Raw genomic sequence first — 21,402 nt, 5'->3', positions numbered from 1 at the left:
TGGATTTTGATGCCTTTTTCCTTCCTCACATTAGGGAAGTTCTCTGCTATTATTTGCTCCAGTATACCTTCTGCCCCACTCTCTCTTTCTTCTTCTTCTGGGATCCCAATTATTCTAATGTTGTTTTGTCTTATCATATCGCTTATCTCTCGAATTCTGCCCTCGTGATCCTGTAGTTGTTTCTCTCTCTTTTTCTCAGCCTCTTTATTTTCCATCATTTGGTCTTCTCTATCGCTGATTCTCTCTTCTGCCTCATTTATCCTAGCAGTTAGTGCTCCCATTTTTTATTGCACCTCATTAATAGCCTTTTTGATTTCGACTTGGTTAGATTTTAGTTCTTTTATTTCTCCAGAAAGGTTTTCTCTAATAACTTCCACGCTTTTTTCAAGCCTGGCTAGTATCTTTAAAGTAATGATTCTGAACTCTAGGTCCGACATCGTACTAATATCCGTATTGAGTAGGTCCATGGCTGACGGTACTTTCTCTTGTTCTTTTTGCTGAGGTGATTTTTTACGTCTTGTCATTTTGTCCAGAGGAGAATAGATGAATGAGAGAACAAAATGCTAACAGGTTAACAACGTCCCCAGCAAATATACTCTATACAATTCAGAAAAGACCTGAAACCAGGGGGAAAGAAAGGGAAAGAAAGAAAAAAGAAAGAGAAAACAAAGAAAGGAAAAAAAAGAAAAAGATTAAAAACAAAAACAGAACAATACAAAAAAAAACGAATATGATCAAATATGATCAGGCTGATGCATAGATCAGTGCCACACACTAGATTTTGGGCGTATTTTGGTCTGTTAGGAAAAAGTGCCTCCTAAAATTTTAAAGGAAGAAAGACTTATATACGTACAAAATAAGGGTTGATACAATGAAGGGATGGAAGATGACTGTAAAGATGAAAATTATAAAAGATTTTATAAAAGGAATTGATACGATAAGAAGTTGTTTGAAAAAAGAAAGAAGAAGATTTAAAAAAAAAAAAGGGAGAGAATGTGATCAGGCAGGAGACTAGAACAAAGCCATACACTAGTGATTTAGGGTATATTGTGATCTGTCAGAAGAAACTGTATCTCCAAATTTTAAAAAGAGGACAACTTATATATATATGCCACAAATAAGGGTAACTACTATGAAGGGATAAAATATGACTCTAAGAATGAAAAATAAAAAATGTTTTTTTTAAAAAAAGGGATTGATAAGATGTTGGTTGAAAAAGGGAAAAAGAGAAATTAAAAAAACAGTTAAAAAATTAACTTTGAAAAACTAATGAGTCCTGGTAAAAAAAAGCCATGAATTCTATGTGCAGTATTCCCCTAGCGCTGGAGTTCTCCTGTTCTCCTTGATCGGTAAACTTGGTCTTGGCTTGCTGGCTGTTCATGCTGATCTTCTGGGGGAGGGGCCTGTTGCCATGGTTCCCAAATATCTTTGCTGGAGGCGGAATTGCCCCACTCTTGTCGGTCCCAGCTAAGCAAGCTGCTCGGGTTTGCTCTCAGAGCTTTTGTTCCCTGCAAGCTTTCCGTATGGCTTTGGAGGACGACAGTGAAAATGGCGGCCTCCCAATCTCCGCCCCAGAGGAGGCAAGAACTCGGGGTTCTGCTCCTCAGTGGGCCCCCAGAGAAAAACAGCCAGTCACTCCCGTGTCCCTGGTCTCTTGCTGCACTCCGTGCTCACCCGGCCTGTGACCGAGCATTTCTGTCTGGCACCCGACCCCGTGTGGAGTCTCCAAACCCAGCAGATCCCCTCGGTGCGCTCCCGTGCCGCTCCTCCCGGGGGAGGAAGGGGTGTTTCCCCGGATCTGCTGCTTTTTGGGTCCCTGCTGGAGGAGCAGTGGCCCACCTGGGCCGCAGATCACAGTTTATGGCAACCCCGAGCTGAGAGCCCACGCCTCTGCTCCGTCTCTGCAGCCGGCTTCTCCGCTCCAATACCTGGGAGCTCTGCTGCACTCAGGCACCCCCGGTCTTTCTGTGACCCCGAGGGTCCTGAGACCACACTGTCCCGCGAGGGTTCCACCTCCCGCTTAGCCACTGGAGCGACGTCCCTCCGCAGAGCCGACTTCTAGAAGTTCTGATTTTGTGTTCCGTGGCTCTATCACTTGCCAGAAGCAGCTGACGGAGGCCCCCTCCCCCGCCATCTATCCTCCCAAGTATCGCCTCGGATTCACTTCTCCGCACGTCCTACCTTCCAGTAAGTGGTCGCTTCTCTGTTCAGAGAGTTGTTGCTACTCTCCTCTTCGATCTCCTGTTGAGTTTGTAGGTGTTCAGAACGGTTTGATCCCTATTCAGCTGAATTCCTGAGACCAGACAAAATCGAGGTCTCCTACTCCTCCGCCATCTTGCTCACAATGTCCCGATGATTTTTTTTAAATGTGTGGTTGGATTTGGTTTTATACAATCTTACTAAGAACTTTTGCATCTGTGTTCATCAGGAATATTAGCCTGTAGTTCTCTTTTTTAGTGGTGTCTTTATCTGGTTTTGGGATGAGGGTAATGCTGGCTTCATAAAATTAATTTGGAAGCTTTCCTTCTTTTTCTATTTTTTTGGAATTGTTTGAGAAAAACAGGTGATAACTCATTTTTAAATATTTTGTAGAATTGTCCTGTTAAGCCGTCTGGTCCTGGACTTTTGTTTATTGGGAGATTTTTTTATTACTAATTCAATTTCTTTGCTGGTTATTAATCTGTTCAAGCTTTCTATTCTTGTTTCAGTCTTGTTAATTTATATTTCTAGGAATTTATCATTTTCCTTCAGGATTTGTTGGCATATAGTTTTTCATAATATTCTATCTTTTTTTGTTTTACTTTTAAACTAATTTTATTCCTGCTTGCTTTGGGGTAGGAAATAGGTCATTCAGTAAAAACATACAGTAGGGAGAAAGGAGTTAAGATAGTGGAAGACTAGGGGACCCTAATTTTATATGGTCCATGGAATTCAGCTAGGTTGTTATCAAATCATTCTGAACACCTATGAAATCAACCAGAGTTCTGAGAAAAAGAACGGCTGCAATTATACAAATAGAAAAATTGACCACTCTTTGCAAGGTAGGCAGTGCAGAGATGGGAATCCAAGTTGATATATGGTAAGATAAACCACGGGGGTAGGGAGCTCAAAGCAGTGGAGTACAAAATTGGAATTTTTAGAAGTCTGCTCCAGTGGGGGAAGCTCCTGCATGAAAGGTGCTCAGGTGGCAAGGTGGGGCAGAATCACAGGTGGAAGAGCATAGTCTCAGGATCCCCAGGGTCACAAAAAGAATGGGGATGCCTGAGTGGGGCAGAGTTCTCAAGCATTGGAGCAGGGAAACAGGCTATAAACAGCGAATCTAGGCACCAGCTTTCTGCTTGGTGTTGCCATGAACCAGGAAATACTGCATGGTTGGGCGGCCACTCTTTGAGCAGGGGCACAGCAAAAAACAGAATAGTGAGATCCCCTCCCTCCCCCAGGAGGAAGGGTGCAGATCCACACTGCAGGAGTCTGTAAAGTTTGGAGACTTGAAAGGGGGGTCACATGCCTTAAAAATCCTTGGTCACAGGCTGGGTGAATAGAGAGTTCAGATGAAAACCAAGGAGATAAGAGTGATAGACTGCTTTTCTGTGAAGGCTCACTGAAGAATGAGGGCATGAACTTTTAGCTCTGGGGCTACAGATCGGGGCATCACCATTTTCATCCCCCCCATCAGTGCTGAAATCCTTTAGGGAGCAAAACAGGGCCACTTAGTGCAATCTGTAACTACTTACACTGAGCCCAACCCCGTCAAGGGGGATGCAATTCCACCCAGTCAAAGACACCTGAGAATCAGGGGCGCCTGGGTGGCTCAGTTGGTTAAGCGACTGCCTTCGGCTCAGGTCATGATCCTGGAGTCCCGGGTTCGAGTCCCACATCGGTCTGCTTCTCCCTCTGATCCTCTTCCCTCTCGTGCTCTCTCTCACTCTCTCTCAAATAAATAAATAAAATCTTTAAAAAAAAAAAGACACCTGAGAATCAGAGCAACAGGCCCCTCCCCCAGAAGACCAGAAGGAACATCCAGCTAATACCAAGTTTACTGATCATAGAGAACTGCAAAACGTCAGTTCTTGGGGAAAACATTATATAGCATTAGTGGGGTTTTTAAATTATTATTATTCTTTAGTCTTTCAGTTTTATTTTTAATTTTTATTTATTTCTTTTCCTTTTCACCTATTTTATCAATTCTTTTTAAAGTCTTTTATAGTTATTTTTATATTATGTATATTTATATTTCATTTGTGGTTTCCTTTCATTGTATCCAATTATATATATATATGTGTGTGTGTGTGTGTGTGTGTGTGTGTGTGTGTGTGTGTGTGTGTGTGTGTTTTTCTTTCTTTCTTATTTTGGAATCTAGTTGCTTTTAACAAACAACCAAAATACACCCAGGATATAGTTTATTGTTGTGTTCTGCTTTACTTCTTGTTTGAAGTAAGATATTCTTTTTTAGACATAATGACAAGGTGGAGATTCTCACCTCAAAAGAAAGAACAAGAGGCAGTACTCACTGCCAGGGATTTAATCAATATAGAAATAAGAAGATATCAGAACTAGAATTCAAAATGATGATTATAAAGATGATTATAAAGATACTAGCTGGGCTTGAAAAAAAGCATAGAAGACACTAGAGAATCCCTTACTGGAGAAATGAAAGAACTAAAATTTAATCAGGTCAAAATAAAAAAAAATAAAAAAGGCTATTGCTGAGATGCAGTAAAAAATGAAGGCTCTACTTGTTTCTCCTTCCCCTTCCTGGGGCAGCCACCACCATGATCCTGCTAAAGGTGAACAACTGCGTCATTGAGGAGAGGTTCACTTTCAAATTCAAGAACGTGGCTGCCAATAACAAATCAGAAGAAGTAGAAGTCACATTTGCAGATTTTGAAGGAATCCTTTATCATATTTCAAATCATTTTTAAATTTTATTTTATTATGTAATTTTAGTCACCATACATCATTATTTTTTGATGTAGTGATCCACACTTCATTGTTTTTGTATAACACCTAGTGCTCCATGCAGTAAGTGCCCTCTTTAATACCCATCACCAAGCTAACCCATCCCCCAACCCCCTCCCCTCTAAAATCCTCAGTTTGTTTCTCAGAGTCCATAGTTTCTCATGGTTCATCTCTCCCTCCGATTCCCCCACCTTCATTTTTCCCTTCCTTCTCCTAATGGCCTCCATGCTATTCCTTATGTTCCACAAATAAGTAAAACCGTATGATAATTAACTTTCTCTGCTTGATTTATTTCACTTAGCATAATCTCCAGTCCCATCCATGTTGATGTAAAAGTTGGGTATTCATCCTTTCTGATGGCTGAGCCACATTCCATTGTATATATGGACCACATCTTCTTTATCCATTCATCTGTTGAAGGGCATCTCGGCTCTTTCCACAGTTTGGCTATTGTGGTTATTGCTGCTATGAATATTGGGGTGCATATGGCCCTTCTTTTCACTACATCTGTGTCTCTGGGGTAAATACCCAGTAGTGCAATTCCTGGGTCATAGGGTAGCTCTATTTTTAATTTTTTGAGGACCCTCCACACTGTTTTCCAAAGTGGCTGTACCAACTTGCATTCCCACCAACAGTGTAAAAGGGTTCCCTTTTCTCCACAACCTCTCCAACATTTGTTGTTTCTTGCCTTGTCAAATCTTAATGGAGACAAAACAGAATTATGGTCAGTATTTCTTTGAAATTCTACAAGTAACTTCAAGTACATGGTGCTGATGAGTTATTAAAGAAGGTGTACGGGAGTTTCTTGGTAAATCTTGAATCAGGTTGCAATGGCTTTTTGCTATATGACCTTAAAAATCTGCCGGCATCCAAAGATTCTTTTGTGCATCAGGCTGCCATGTTGAAACGAAATTGCTTTACTTCGGTCTTTGAGAAATATTTTGAGTTCCAAGAAGAAGGCAAGGAAGGAGAGAACAGGGCAGTTATCCATTATAGGGATGATGAGACCATATATGTTGAATCTAAAAAGGACAGAGTCACAATAGTCTTCAGCACAGTGTTTAAGAATCATGATGATGTGGTCATTGGAAAAGTATTAATGCAGGAGTTCAAAGAAGGCTGTAGAATCAGTCACACAACCCTACAGGTCCTCTTTAGCCACAAGGAACCTCCTCTGGAACTGGAAGACACCAATGCTGCCATGGGTGACAACATGGGCTACATTACCTTCATGCTGTTCCCTTGCCACACCAATGCCAGTGCTCCAGGCACCATCAACCCGATCCACATGTTCTGGGACTATCTGCACTACCACATCAAATGTTCTAAGGCCTATATTCACACCCTACTGTGGGCAAAATCATCTGACTTCCTCAAGGTTCTGTATCGTGTATGTCCAGATGCTAAGAAGAAAGAAATGAAAATAATCACAAGGAAGACATTTCCATCCCACTAACTCTTAGGAACAGGAAGAGGAAGTGGGTGGCAGCTGAAGGCTGGAACATTTGCTACTGGATAATTGTAGCTTTTAATGTTGCACCTCTTCAGGTACTTAAGGGATTCTCCATTTTGGTTCCATTTTGTACACGTTTGAAAAATAATCTGCAGAAAGAAGCTTTGCTTACAAGGACTTCATAATTCTCAAGAATTAGAAAAAGAAAAAAAAAGAATTCCACTTGATCAACTTAATTCCTTTTCTTTACCTTCACTCCCTAACTCCCCTTGCCTTCCTCCCCCTTTTCCGAGCTGTTACACTTTGCAGTATGTTACTGGTAATGACTTGCAGGATAATGCAATCTTAACTTGTTTTCTTCTAAATATTTGAGTTCAAATTCCTGTATCAAAGAAATATCCTTGGGATCATTAATAAAGAAAAATCTTTCTATCTTAAAAAATGGAGGCTTTGACTGTTAAGATAAATGGGGCAGAAGGGAGAGTGAATGATATAGAAGAAAAAAAAATGATGGAGAATAAGCAAGCTGAGAAAAAGAGAAAAACAACTACTGGACCACAAAGGGAGGATTCGAGAGATCAGCAATACCATAAACTGAAATAATATTAGAATAATAGTGGTCCTAGAGGAAAAGGATAGAGAGATGGGCAGGTTTATTTGAATAAATAAACTGAAGCTGAGAACTTCAAACTTTATTTGAACAAATAAATAGCTGAGAACTTCCTTAATCTGGAGAAGGAAACAGGCATTCAAGTCCAGGGGGCACAAAAATCCGCCCTCAAAATCAGTAAAAATAGGTGAACATCTTGACACATGATAGTGAAGCTTGCAAATTTCAGAGATAAAGAGAAAATCCTGAAAGAGCTTAGGACAAGAGGTCCTTAACTGACAAAGGTAGACACAAAGACTGGCAGCAGACCTGTCCACAGAGACCTGGTAGGCCATAAAGGAGTGACATGATATATTCAGGGTGCTAAATGAGAAAAATATGTAGCCAATAATACGTTATCCAGCAAGGCTGTCATTCAGAATAGGAGAGATAGAGTTTCCAGGAAAAATAGAAACTAAAAGAATTGTGATCACTAAGCCAGCCCTGCAAGAAATATTAAGGGGATCCTTTGAGCAAGAATAGAGCATAAAAGTAACAAGGATGGGAATGGAATGGAGACAATCTACAAAAACAAACTCTACAGGTACTATAATGGCACTACATGCAGATCTTTCAATAACTACACTGAATGTAAATGGATTCAATGCTCTAATCAAACTACATAGTGTATCAGATTGGACAAAAAAATAAGACCCATCCATACTCTGTCTCCAAGAGACTCATTTTAGACCCAAAGTCACCTCCAGGTTGAACATGAGGAGGTGGAGTACCATTTATCATGCTAAAGGACATCAAAAGAAAAATGGAGTAGCAATCATTAGACAAATTAGATTTTAAACCAATCACTGTAATAAGAGATGAGGAAGGGCACTCTATCATAATAAAATGGTCTATCTAATAAGAAGATCTAACAATTGTAATATTTGTGCTCCTAACTTGGGATCAGCCAAATATATAAATCAACTAATAACCAAATTAAAGAAACACATTGCTAAAAATACATTAATAGTAGGGGACTTTAAAACCCTACTCACAGCAATGGACAGATCATCTAAGCAGAAGATCAACAAGGAAACAAAAGCTTTGAATGATACACTGGACATGATGGACTTCACAGATATATTCAGAGCATTTTATCCTAAAGCAAAAGAATACACATTCTTCTCGAGTGCACATGGAACATTCTCCAGAATAGATCACATACTGGGTCACAAATCAGATCTCAAACAGGAAAAGATTGGGATTATTCCTTGCACATTTTCTGACCACAATGCTCTAAAACGTGAACTCAATCACAAAAAATTTGGAAGGAACACAAATACATGATGGTTAAGAGCAACCTACTGAACAATAAATGGGTCAATTAAAGATGAATTATAAAAATTCATTGATTCATATTTTTTTCAAAAAATCAAAATGAAAACACAACAGCTCAGAATCTTTGGAATGCAGCAAAATGGTCCTAAGAGGGAAGTACAAAGCAATACAGGCCCTTCTCAAGAAACACGAAAAGTCTCAAATACACAACCTAACCTTGAACCTAAAGGAGTTGGAAAAAGAATAGTAAATAAAGCCTAAATCCAGCAGGAGAAGAGAAATGATAAAGATGAGAGCAGAAATCGATGAAATAGAAATAAAAAGAACAATAGAACAGATCAACAAAACTAGGAGATTGTTCTTTGAAAAAATTAATAAGATCAATAACCCCCACCCAGATTTATCAAAAAGAAAAGAGAAAGGACCCAAATAAATAAAATCATAAATGAAAGGGACAAGATCACAACTAAAACTGTAGAAATATAAGCAATTGTAAGAGCATATTAGCAACTATATGCCACCAAATTAAGCAATCTGGAAGAAATAGATGAATTCCTAGAAACAAAGAAACTACCAAAAACTGAAACAGCAAGAAGTAGAAAACCTGAATAGACCCATAACCAGCAAAGAAATCGAATCAGTAATCAAAAATCTCACAACAGACAAGAGTCCAGGACTAGATGGTTTCCCAGCAGAAATCCTACCAGGATTTTTGGTAGGAAATTGGGTAAGATTCCCAGCAAAATCCTACCAAATATTTAAAGAAGAATTAATACCTATTTTTGTGGGGTTTTTTTTTCAAAAAATAAAAATGGAAGAGAAACTTCCAAATTCATTCTATGAAGCTGGCATTACTTTGAATCCACCAAAAAGGAGAATTACAGACTAATATCCCTGATGTCTATGGATGCAAAAATTCTCATGAAGACACTAGCCAATAGGATTCAACAGTACATTAAAAGGATTATTCACCAGGACCAAGTGGGATTTATTCCTGGGATGCAAGTGTGGTTCAACATCTACAAATCAATGAATGTGATACACCATATAATAAAAGATAGGACAAGAATTGTATGATTCTCTTAATTGATGCAGAACAAACATTTGACAAAATATAGGATCCCTTCTTGATTAATACTCTCTGCAGTGTAGGGACGGAGGGAACAAACCTCAATGTAATAAAAGACATATATGAAAACCCCACAGCAAATATCATCCACAATCAAGAAAAACTAAGAGCTTTTCCCCTAAGGTCAGGAACACAACAGGGATGTCGACTCTCACCACTGTTGGTCAGCATAGTATTGGAAGTCCTAGCCTCAGCAATCAGACAACAAAAAGAAATAAAAGGCATCCAAATCAGCGAAGAAGTCAAACTTTCATTCTGCGCAGATGACATGATACTCTATGTGGAAATCCCAAAGAAACCCACCCATAGATTGCTAGAACTCATACAGGAATTCAGGAAAGTTACAGGATATGAAATTAATGCACAGAAGTCAGTTGCATTTCTATACACTAACGGTGCAACAGAAGAAAGAGAAATTAAGGAATCCATCCCATTTACAATTGCACCAAAACCCAGAAAATACCTAGGGATAAACCTAACCAAAGAAGTAAAGGACTTGTAGTCTGAAAATAGAACACTTATGAAAGAAATTGAGGAAGACACAAGAAAATGGCAAAAACATTCCCTGCTCATGGATTGGAAGAATAAATATTGTTAAAATGTCTATGCTGCCCAAAAGAATCTGCACATTCAATGCAATCCTTATTCAAAATACCATCAGCATTTTTCACAGAATTGAAATAAATGATCCTAAAATTTCTATGGAACCAGAAAAGACCCTGAATAGCCAAAGGAATATTGAAAAAGGAAACCAAAAGTAGTGGCATCATAATTCTGTACTTCAAGCTCTATTACAAAGCTGTGATCATCAAGACAGCATGGTACTGGCACAAAAACAGACATAGATTATTGGAACAGAATAGAGAATCCAGGAAAGGACCCTCAATTCTATGTTCAACTAATTTTCTACGGAGCACAAAGAATATCCAAGGGAAAAATGACAGTCTCTTCAACAAATGGTGTTGGGAAAATTGGACAGCCACATGTAGAAGAATGAAACTGGGCCATTTTCTTATACCATACACAAAAGTAAACTCAAAATGGTTAAAGGACCTAAATGTGAAAAAGAAATTCATCAAATTCCTAGAGAATACAGGCAGCAACCTCTGTGACCTCAGCTGCAACCACTTCTTGTTACACATGTCTCCAAAGACAATGGAAACAAAAGTGAAACTATTGGGACTTCATCAAGATATAAGGCTTTTGCACAGCAAAGGAAACAGTCAACCAAACCAAAACATAACCTACAGAATGGGAGAAGATATTTGCCAATATCTTATCAGATAAATGGCTTGTATCCAAGATCTATAAAGAACTTATCAAACTGTATGAATCATTGAACACTACATCAAAAACTAATGATGTACTATACAGTGGCTAACTGAACATAATAATAAAAAAATTAAAAAAATAAAGCAATGATAAAAATAAAAATACCACAATAAAAAAAAAAAACTTATCAAACTCAACACCCCAAAACCAAATAATCCAGTCAATAAATGGGCAGAAAACATGAACAGACATTTCTCCAAAGAAGACACAAAATGGCCAACAGATGCATGAATAAATGGTCAACATCACTCAGAATCAGGGAAATAAAAATAAAAAAACACGATGAGATACCACCTCACACCGATCAGAATGACTAAAATTAACAAGTCAGGAAATAACAGATGTCAGCAACGATGTGGAGAAAGGGGAATCCTTTTTCACTCTTGGTGGGAATGCAAACTGGGACAGATGCTCTGGAAAACAGTATGGAAATTTCTCAAAAAGTTAAAAATAGAGCTACCCTATGATCCAGCAATTGCACTACTAGGTATTTATCCAAAGGATAAAAACAGTGAATCAAAGGGACACCTGCACCCCAATGTTTATAGCAGCAATGTCCACAATAGCCACAATATGGAAAGAGCCCAGATATCCATCGACAGATGAATGGATAAAGAAGATGTGGTTTATATATACAATGGGATATTACTCACCCATCAAAAAAATAATTCTTACTATTCGCAATGATGTGGGCACAACTAGAGGGTGTTATGCTAAGTGAAATAAGACAGTCAGAGAAGGACAATTATCTTGTGATTTCACTCATATGTGGAATTTGAGAAACAAAACAGATGAACATATGGGAAAGGAGGGAAAAACAAAATAATATGAAATCAAAGAGGGAGACAAACCATAAGAGACTCTTAAGTATAGGAAACAAACTGAGGATTGCTAGAATGGAAGTGGGTGGGGGATGGGGTAACTGGGTGATAGGTATTAAGGAAGACACTTGATGAATGAGCCCTGGTTGTTATATGTAACTGATGAGTCACCAAACTCTACCTCTGAAACTAATAATACACTGCATGTTAATTAATTGTTTTTAAATAAAATTAAAAAACATACAGTAAATTAAAAATGTATCTTATCATGTACAACTTTTAAACTACAAATTTTTACCTTATTTACCTTCATGCACACAAGTCTAACATTACCATATTTTTAAAAATATGAACACAGGTAAGTCTTCTAGGTGCATTTTATAATAAAATAATTCCTAATGTTTCTTTATAGATTGATCAGTCACCTCCAAAATACAAATTCCTATACACAGTGATAGTTTTACTTAAAATGAATACTTAAGTAAATTAAGTACGTGGACAGCCTTTGGATGAGCTGATATTATATATTCAGCTAAGTGGGCAATAAGGCATAATGTCAAATGGGAAAAGTGTCCTTGCAAATAATTTTCAAAAACTAACCTAACTTTTATAATTAAATATAGAAAATACACTGATTTGCTATGATAAATAAAATGCGATGTAGTAACACTTCAGTCTACAAAATGCATACCAGAGAATTTATAAACAGCATATGAATCTTATTAAGGATAGTGTACTACAATAACCCTGGTTAAATAAAAGTGTGTATGTGAAGCTTTATATGTGGTATACGTTTTGCCACTTACTTTTGTTATCTTGAGGTGCTTAACACATGTCTACCAAATTGAGCATTCATTTTCGGTTGCTGCTGTTATCGTGTGTTTTGAAAAATATGTACAGTATTCAAAACTTAAAAATACTCATGAATGAAAAATGTTTTAGGAAAAAAATAAATGTTTTCATGCAATTATATTGTTTCACTATGTACATTTGAAGGCAAAATTTTTGTTTCCTGTAAAACAGATCATTGTTCTATAAGAGAATGTTATCCTAGTAAATTTGTTTTGTCTCCTCTTGCATTGCATTATTTTGCTCTATTCTTTATTTTTGTTTGTAAATGACATGCCAGTTAAAATGAAAACCATCTCACATGTAGAAAAGAAGTCTGGATTTTAAAAACCAAAAACTAATAAAATCCTTTCTAAATGACATCATCTGATTCAAGTAAAAAAATGACTTAACCAGTAGTAATAAAAAAGACAAAACACATTTCATGAAGAGTACAAAGAGTACTATCTGCTGAGTGTTTTAGTTAACATGTTTCAGAATGCTGATGTATGTCTCATGAGGAATCTGAAGGGAAGTTTTCATAGCAGAAGGTGTTAAGGTGGTCTGTATTGACTTAAGTGGGGACCCAACTGGACTGTGAAACTGTGGGATGCCTATGGATTCAAGCTGCTTTTTAAAAAGGAACTCCCCACTGTTCAGACATCCTTCCTCATTTCCTCTCCCTTGAAGCTTCTCCTTCTCTACTGACTTAGTTTCCAGAATTTCAGCATCTTTTCTCCCACTAAATAACTTTTCCATGTAATTGGTGTAAGTATTTTCCTTCTCAATCTGTGCATTCTTCCTTACCTCACAACAAAACTGATTTATGAGAAAGCAGTCCTCCCCTCCACCCATAAATCTCAAGAACATTGGTAGAAGGCTTCTAATTAGATAAATTTGGCATTCCTGTTTTTCTCAGCTTTCTGACTTTGATATCAAACTTTCAATTCTAATTGGGACACTGAGTTATTCAAGTCTTTTAATTTATCAACAGCATCAGTGGGGTCATGTTGTGAATTAAGTTGAATAGTTCCTGCAATAAAAGAATCAAAGTCAAATCCCTGATTCTTTCTCCCTTTCTTTTTCAGCCATTTGCTGTGATGCTTCCTTTGCAGCTATCTTGACTCTAACCAATCCATTCCTTTCACATTTTGTCTTGCTTTACTTATCAGATTTTTCTTTGCTTTGTTATTTCCGATTGGAAAGATACCTAATAAGTTTGGGTTCATAATAATGGTTAATTTCAGTATCTCTGAAAACTGTTATCTAAATATGATAATGACCTTGTTTTGTGGTTACAAATATGGCTACACTCCAGATCACAATATTTGTTTTCATGACGATCTGGGTACTGCCAACAAGGCTCAGTAGAGTAATTGGTATCAAAAGCAGGATCTGTCAAATACTTTTCATGATCTCCCTCCAAATATTTTTGAGGATTGACTTGTACTTCTTTATCAGTGACATCAGACAGAGCTCTTGGGTCAAGCTGAACTTCATCAATATCTAAGCTGTTATGTATAGGCCAATCATATTCTGAAAATTGACAATCATGGTACATTTCCCAGTTATAAATATGACCATGAGTTTCATCCATAAGCAAAATATCATTGACTTCATCTTTAATATGAAAAGGATGACTTGAAATTGGCTCATCCATTGGAAAAGAAAATAGGCTCATGTAAGGATGAGAAAGTGCTTCCCCTGTCAACTGATCTATGGGGCTAAATGTCAAAATTTGTTCCAGGAAATCCAGTGCTTCTTGACTAATTTCTTGACAAATTTGTTCCAGGAAATCCAGTGCTTCTTGACCTTGAGTTAAAGGTTTGTGTGGCTTAGTCACATCATTTCTAATGTGAACTAGAATTACACTGAGAATCTCCTGATTATCTATCTACCTCACATACAACAGGAATAGATTCTAAAATCAGCTGCATCTGTTCATGTTCACCTGCAAAGAGGGTTTTAACAGTCAGCATTTCAGCAAAGATGGAGCCTGCAGCCCACATATTGATAGCTTTAATACAATTATTAGGAGAAAGTAATAGATTTGGAGACCTATGCTTTTGGGTAATCAGCCCTTCAGAAAGATGACCCTTATAGGAATAATAGAGATCCATGGTCCATTCAAGACCAAAGTCACCTATCTTCAGTACCAAGTCTTCACTATTAACAATAAGTTTAGCTGGTTTGAGATCTCTGTGCTGTACATTTGCAGAATGAATATAACTGAGACCACATAACAGCTGATACATGAAAAGTCTGGCATGCTCTTCCAGTAAAGGGCCCTGCTCCAGCACATTAGACAAATCTGTTTCAATATACTCCTGAACAACATAAACACTATTCAGTTCGGTAGGAAAACCTGCATCATCTGTTAACTGGCTTCCACTGGGCCCAAGAATTTCAAACACATAATGTTATTATGGTTAAGTCTTCTAATAATTTTGATTTCACATAGAGCATGTTAGGCAATCTGGGGATCAGTAGGACGATTTTCTTCTTTTTTCTTTTTTCTTTTTCATTAACATATGTATTCTTTGTTTCAGGGGTACAGATGTGTGATTCATCAGTCTTACACAATTCACAGTGCTTACCATAGCACATACCCTCCTCAGTGTCCATTACCCAGCCAATCCATCCCTTTTCCCCAATCCACTCCAGCAACCCTCAGTTTGTTTCCTGAGATTAAGAGTCTCTCATGGTTTGTTTCCCTCTGTGATTTCATCTTGTTTCATTTTTTCCTCTCTTCCCCTATAATCTTCTGCCTTGTTTCTCAAATTCCACATATCAGTGGGATCAGATGATAATTGTCTTTCTCTGATTGACTTCTTTTACTTAGCATAATACCCACTAGTTCCATCCACACCGTTGCAAATGGCAAGATTTCAATTTTTGATGGCTGCATAATATTCCATTATGTATATATACCACCTCTTCTTTATCCATTAGTCTGTCGATGGACATCTGGGCTCTTTCCATATTGTGGCTATTGTGGACATTGCTGCTATAAACATTGGGGTACATGTGCCCCTTCGGATCCCTACATTTGTATCTTTGGGGTAAATACCCAGTAGTGCAATTGCTGGGTTATAGGGTAGCTCTATTTTCAACTTTCTGAGGAACCTCCATAATGTTTTCCAGTGTGGCTGCACCAGTTCGCATTTCCACCATAAGTGTAGGAGTGTTCCCCTTTCTTCACATCCTCATCAACATCTGTTGTTTCCTGAAATGTTAATTTTAGCCATTCTGACTAGTGTGAGGTGGTATCTCATTGTGGTTTTGATTTGTATTTCTCTGATGCCTAAAGATGTTGCACACATTTTCATGTGTCTCTTGGCCATTTGAAGAAATGTCTGTTCATGTCTTCTGCGCATTTCTTGATTGGATTATTTGTTCCTTGGGTGTTGAGATTGATAAGTTCTTTATAGATTTTGGATACTAACCCTTTATCTGATATGTCCTTTGCAAATATCTTCTCCCATTCTATCAGTTGTCTTTTTTTTTTAAGATTTTATTTATTCATGAGAGACAGAGACAGAGACAGAGAGGCAGAGGGAGAAGTAGGCTTCCTGCAGGGAGCCTGATGTGGGACTCGATCCCAGGACCCTGGGATCATGACCTGAGCCAAAGGCAGAAGCTTAACCATCTGAACCACCCAGGCGCCCTGTCTTTTGGTTTTGTTGACTGTTTCCTTTGCTGTGCAAAAGATTTTTATCTTGATGAAATCCCAATAGTTCATTTTTACCCTTGCTTCCCTTGACTTTGGCAAAGTGTCTAGGGAGAAGTTGCTGCGGCTGAGGTCAAAGAGGTTGCTGCCTGTGTTTTCCTCAAGGACTTTGATGGATTCCTGTCTCACATTTAGATCTTTCATCCATTTTGAACCTATTTTTGTGTGTGGTGTAAGGAAATGGTCCAGTTTCATTCTTCTGCATGTGGCTGTCCAATTTTTCCAACGCCATTTGTTGAAAAGACTGTCCTTTTTTCCACTGGATAATCTTTTGTGCTCTGTCAAAGATTAGTTGACCATAGAGTTGAGGGTCCATTTCTGGTTTCTCTATTCTGTTCCGTTGTTCTACCTGTCTGTTTTTGTGCCACTACCATACTGTCTTGATGATTACAGCTTTGTAGTAGAGCTTAAAGTCTGGAATTGTGATGCCACCAGCTTTGCTTTTCTTTTTCAACATTGCTGTGTCTATTCTGGGTCTTTTCTGCTTCCATACAAATTTTAGGATTATTTGTTCCATTTCTGTGAAAAAAGTTAATGGTATTTTGATAAGGATTGCATTAAATGTGTAGATTGCTCTAGGTAGCATAGATATTTTAACAATATTTGTACTTCCAATCCATGAGCATGGAATGTTTTTTCCATTTCTTTGTGTCTTCCTTAATTTCGTTCATGATAGTTCTATAGTTTTCTGAGTACAGGTTCTTTGCCTCTTTGGTTAGATTTATTCCCAGGTATCTTATAGTTTTGGGTGAAACTGTAAATGGGATCAACTCCTTAATTTCTCTTTCTTCTGTGTCGTTGTTGGTGTATAGAAATGCAACTGACTTCTGAGCACTGATTTTATATCCTGCACTTTACTGAGTTCCTGTATGAGTTGTAACAGTTTTGGGGTGGAGTGTTTTGGGTTTTCCACATAAAGTATCATATCATCTGCAAAGAGTGAGAGTTTGACTTCTTCTTTGCCAATTTGGATGCCTTTTATTTCTTTTTGTTGTCTGATTGCTGAGGCTAGGAGTTCTAGTACTATGTTAAACAGCAGTGATGATAGTAGACATCCCTGCCATGTTCCTGACTTAGGGGGAAAGCTCTCAGTTTTTCCCCATTGAGAATGATATTCGCTATGGGTTTTTCATAGATGACTTTCATGATATTGAGGTATGTACCCTCTATCCCTACCCTGTGAAGAATTTTAATCAAGAAAGGATGCTGTACTTTGTCAAATGCTTTTTCTGCATCTATTGATAGGATCATATGGTTCTTGTCCTTTCTTTTATTAATGTGATGTAATGTGTTGATTCACTTGCAAATGTTGAACCACCCTTGCAGGACAGGAATGACTCTCACGTGGTCGTGGTGAATAATCCTTTTAATGTACTGTTGGATCTTATTGGCTAGTATTTTGGTGAGAATTTTTGCATCCATTTTCATCATGGATATTGGTCTGTAATTCTTTTTGTTGGGGTCTTTGCCTGGTTTGGGGAACAAGCTAATGCTGGCTTCATAAAATGAGTTTGGAAGTTTTTCTTCCATTTCTTTTTCTTTTTTTTTTTTTTTGGAACAGTTTCAGAAGAATAGGTATTAATTCTTCTTTAAATGTTTGGTAAAATTCCCCTGGGAAGCCATCTGGCCCCGGGCTCTTGTTTCTTGGGAGATGTTTGATTACTGCTTCAATTTCCTTGCAGTTTATGGACCTGTTCAGGTTTTCTATTTCTTCCTGATTCAGTTTTGGGAGTTTATACATCTCTAGGAATGCATCCATTTCTTCCAGATCATCTAATTTGTTGGCATATAGTTGCTTATAATATGTCCTTATAATTGTTTGTATTTCTTCAGTGTTGGTTGTGATCTCTCCTCTTTCATTCATGATTTTATTTATTTGGGTCCTTTCTCTCTCTCTCTCTCTCTTTTTTGATAAGTATGGACAAGGGTTTATCAATTTTACTAATTCTTTCCAAGAACTAGCTCCTAGTTTCATTGATCTGTTCTACAGTTCTTTTGGTTTCTATTTCATTGATTTCTGTTGTGTTTTTTATTTTTTCTCTTTTCCTGCTGCGTTTAGGCTTTTTTGTTGTTGTTGTTCTTTCTCCAGCTCCTTTAGGAGTAGGTTAGGTTGTGTATTTGAGAACTTTCTTGTTTCTTGAGAAAGGCTTGTATTGTTATATACTTTCTTCTTAGGACTGACTTTGCTGCATCCCAAGGATTTTCAACAATGGCATTCTCATTTTCATTTTTTTCCATGATTTTTTTAAATTCTTCTTTAATTTCCTGGTTGACCCATTCATTCTTTAGTAGGATGTTTTTTAGCCTCCATGTACTTGAGTTCTTTCCAAATTTCCTCTTGTGATTGAATTCCAGTTTCAAAGCATTGTGGTCCAAAAATATGCAGGGAATGATCCCAATCTTTTGGTACTGGTTGAGACCTGATTTGTGACCTATGGTGTGATCTATTCTGGAGAATGCTCCATGGGCACTAGAGAAGAATGTGTATTCTGTTGCTATGGGATGGAATGTTCTGAATATATCTGTGAAGTCCATTTTGTTCAGTGTGTCATTTAAAGTCTCTATTTCCTTGTTGATTTTTTGCTTAGATGATCTGTCCATTTCAGTGAGAGTGGGTGTTAAAGTTCCCTACTATTGGGGGCGCCTGGGTGGCTCAGTTGGTTAAGCGACTGCCTTCGGCTCAGGTCATGGTCCTGGAGTCCCAGGATCGAGTCCCATATCGGGCTCCCTGCTCAGCAGGGAGTCTGCTTCTCCCTCTGACTATCTTCCCTCTCGTGCTCTCTCTCATTCTCTCTCTCTCTCTCAAGTAAATAAAATCTTAAAAAAAAAAAAGTCTCCTAAAGTTCCCTACTATTATTATCATTACCAGTGAGTTTCTTTAACTTTGTTATTAATTGGTTTTGGTAATTGGCTGCTCCCATGTTAGGGGAATAAATATTTACAATTGTTAGATCTTCTTGTTGGATAGACGCTTTAAGTATGATAACTATTGAAAGATAAGAATGTAGTGCCATTGTATTGCCTGTAAGGTGACTGTTACTCTATGTTGTCTCTATTCCTTTCTGGTCTATGTTACTTTTAGGCTCTCTCTTTGCTTAGAGGACCCCTTTCAATATTTCTTGTAGGTTTGGTTTGGTGATCACATTCTTTTAGTTTCTGTCTGTCCTGGAAGGCTTGATGGCTACTTTTTTGTCAATGTAATTGTCGATAGCACACACACACACAAAATCCATTGCCTCCATAACCCAGTGGTTTTAAGTCCATATACCTAGAGCCCAGATCAAAACCATGAATATTTATGAGACTTTCAAATTTATCTGCCATTTTGGAAACTTTACTATTGCCTTTTCTTTTTTAATTGAGCTTGTGTAAACAAGGAATAAAACTGACATGAAAAGGAAAGATCTTTCAAAAAAGTAAAAGAAAAATAATTTTGCTTCCACAGCATGATGATTTCTTGATGTTCATTGCATATGCCACCAGGCCCATTGGGTTCCCCTTAGATTTAAAGCTCACAAAGCTCTCCTCATATTGAGAGTTAAAAAGATTGCTGTACTCATAGATCAAGAAAGGGACAGCAACTCTGCAGACATTTAAAGAAAACACTCAAGAAATTCAAACAGAATGAAATGGCATGTTATGCATTCAGATTTGCTGTGCTAAATGATTTAACATTCCACAAAAATGTGAATAAATATGCACATAACAGTCTTCAATGAACATTCTCCTCACAGTGCTGATACATTTAATGTTGGACTTGTCCTGAGCAGCATCATTATAAGGTTCTGTAAGCACTATTTCTGTTTTGCAACTTTTCTTTCTTTGTTGTTATATATTTCAACAAAAAGCTCTGGTGGCTGATGGTTAACACAAGATGTCTTCTGTAGTGATCAGGTGGCTCCAGCTCAACACAATCACAACAATCACAATCAAAGCTACTGTCCATCTTATTCTGATACAACAGGGTTTCTCCAGCTCATTGAGGGAGTGCAAGGCTTGCAGACAGCCCACAGGTCTCTGGCTGTTCTGCCTGTAGCAGCCTCTCTGAAGCTCATTTTGCAATCACCACCATGTAACCCCAACCTAAGAGAGAGGGCCCATAATATCCTCTTAAAATTATTTGTATTTTTGAGGTTTTGGTTGTTATTTTCCTCTTATTTTTTATTTTATTTGTTTGGGTTCTTCACCTTTTCTTTTTGATAAGTCTGGCTAGAGGTTTATCAATTTTATTGATTTTTTTTTCAAAGAACCAGCTCTTGGTTTCATTAATCTGTTCTATTGTTTTTTTAGTTTCTATATAATTTATTTCTGCTCAAATCTTTATTATTTCCTTCCTTCTGCTGGCTTTAGACTTCATTTGTTGTTCATTTTCTAGTTCCTTTATGTATAAGTTTAGTTTGTGTTTTGAAATTTTTTTTGCCTCTTGAGGTAGATCTGTATTGCTATATGTCCCTCTTAGGACCATTTTACTGCACCCCAAGCTTTTGGACCATTGTGTTTTCATTTACATTTGTTTCCATGTATTTTTTTTTTTAATTTCTTCTTTGATTTCCTGGTTGAGCCATTCATTGTTTAGTAACATGTTGTTTAGTCTCCATGTATTTGTGGTCTTTCCGGATTTTTTCTCGTGGTTGACTTCAAGTTTCATAGCATGGTGGTCAGAAGAGGTACATGGTATGAATTCAATCTTTTTATATTTGTTGAGGCCTGTTTTGTGACCTCTTATGTGATCTCTTCAGGAGATTGTTCCATGTGTACTCAAAAAGAATGTGTATTTTGCTGTTTTAGGGTGGAATGTTCTGAATGTATCTGTTAAGACCATCTGGTCCAGTGAGTCATTCAAAGCCATTGTTTTGTTGTTTATTTTCTGTTTAGATGATCTGTGATTGATGTAAGTGGGGTGTTAAAGTCCCCTACTACTATTGTGTTATCATCCATTAATTCCTTTATGTTTGTTATTGTTTTATATATTTGGGTGTTCCAGGTTGGTTACATAAATATTTACAACTGTTATAACTTCTTGTTGGATTGTCTCCTTTATTAGTATACAGTGGCCTTCTTTGTCTCTGGTTAAATATTTGTTTTAAAGTCTATTCTTTTCTCAATTCCAGTGAGTATCCTTATGACAACTCTTTTAAATTCTCCTTCAGGCCTGTTACATATATCTGCTTCACTGAGATCTCTGGTTATGGCTTTATCTTTTTCTTTCATTTGGGATCAAAT

At 37.5% G+C, this 21,402-nt stretch overlaps 1 protein-coding gene and 2 pseudogenes across 1 annotated transcript in view; 2 read left to right on the top strand and 1 right to left on the bottom strand.

Annotated features, from left to right (window-relative positions):
• The window catches only part of DACH2 (dachshund family transcription factor 2), a 927,084-nt gene that overhangs the window by 549,773 nt on the left and 355,909 nt on the right, over window positions 1-21,402 (top strand). The window lies entirely within an intron of this gene.
• On the top strand, window positions 4,773-6,415 carry LOC113931172 (annotated as a pseudogene).
• Window positions 12,930-19,503, bottom strand: LOC113931156 (annotated as a pseudogene).

This window comes from Zalophus californianus, chromosome X (genome assembly GCF_009762305.2).
Source record: "Zalophus californianus isolate mZalCal1 chromosome X, mZalCal1.pri.v2, whole genome shotgun sequence".
NCBI lineage: Eukaryota > Metazoa > Chordata > Mammalia > Carnivora > Otariidae > Zalophus > Zalophus californianus.
This window is presented reverse-complemented; position numbering and strand designations above follow the sequence as displayed.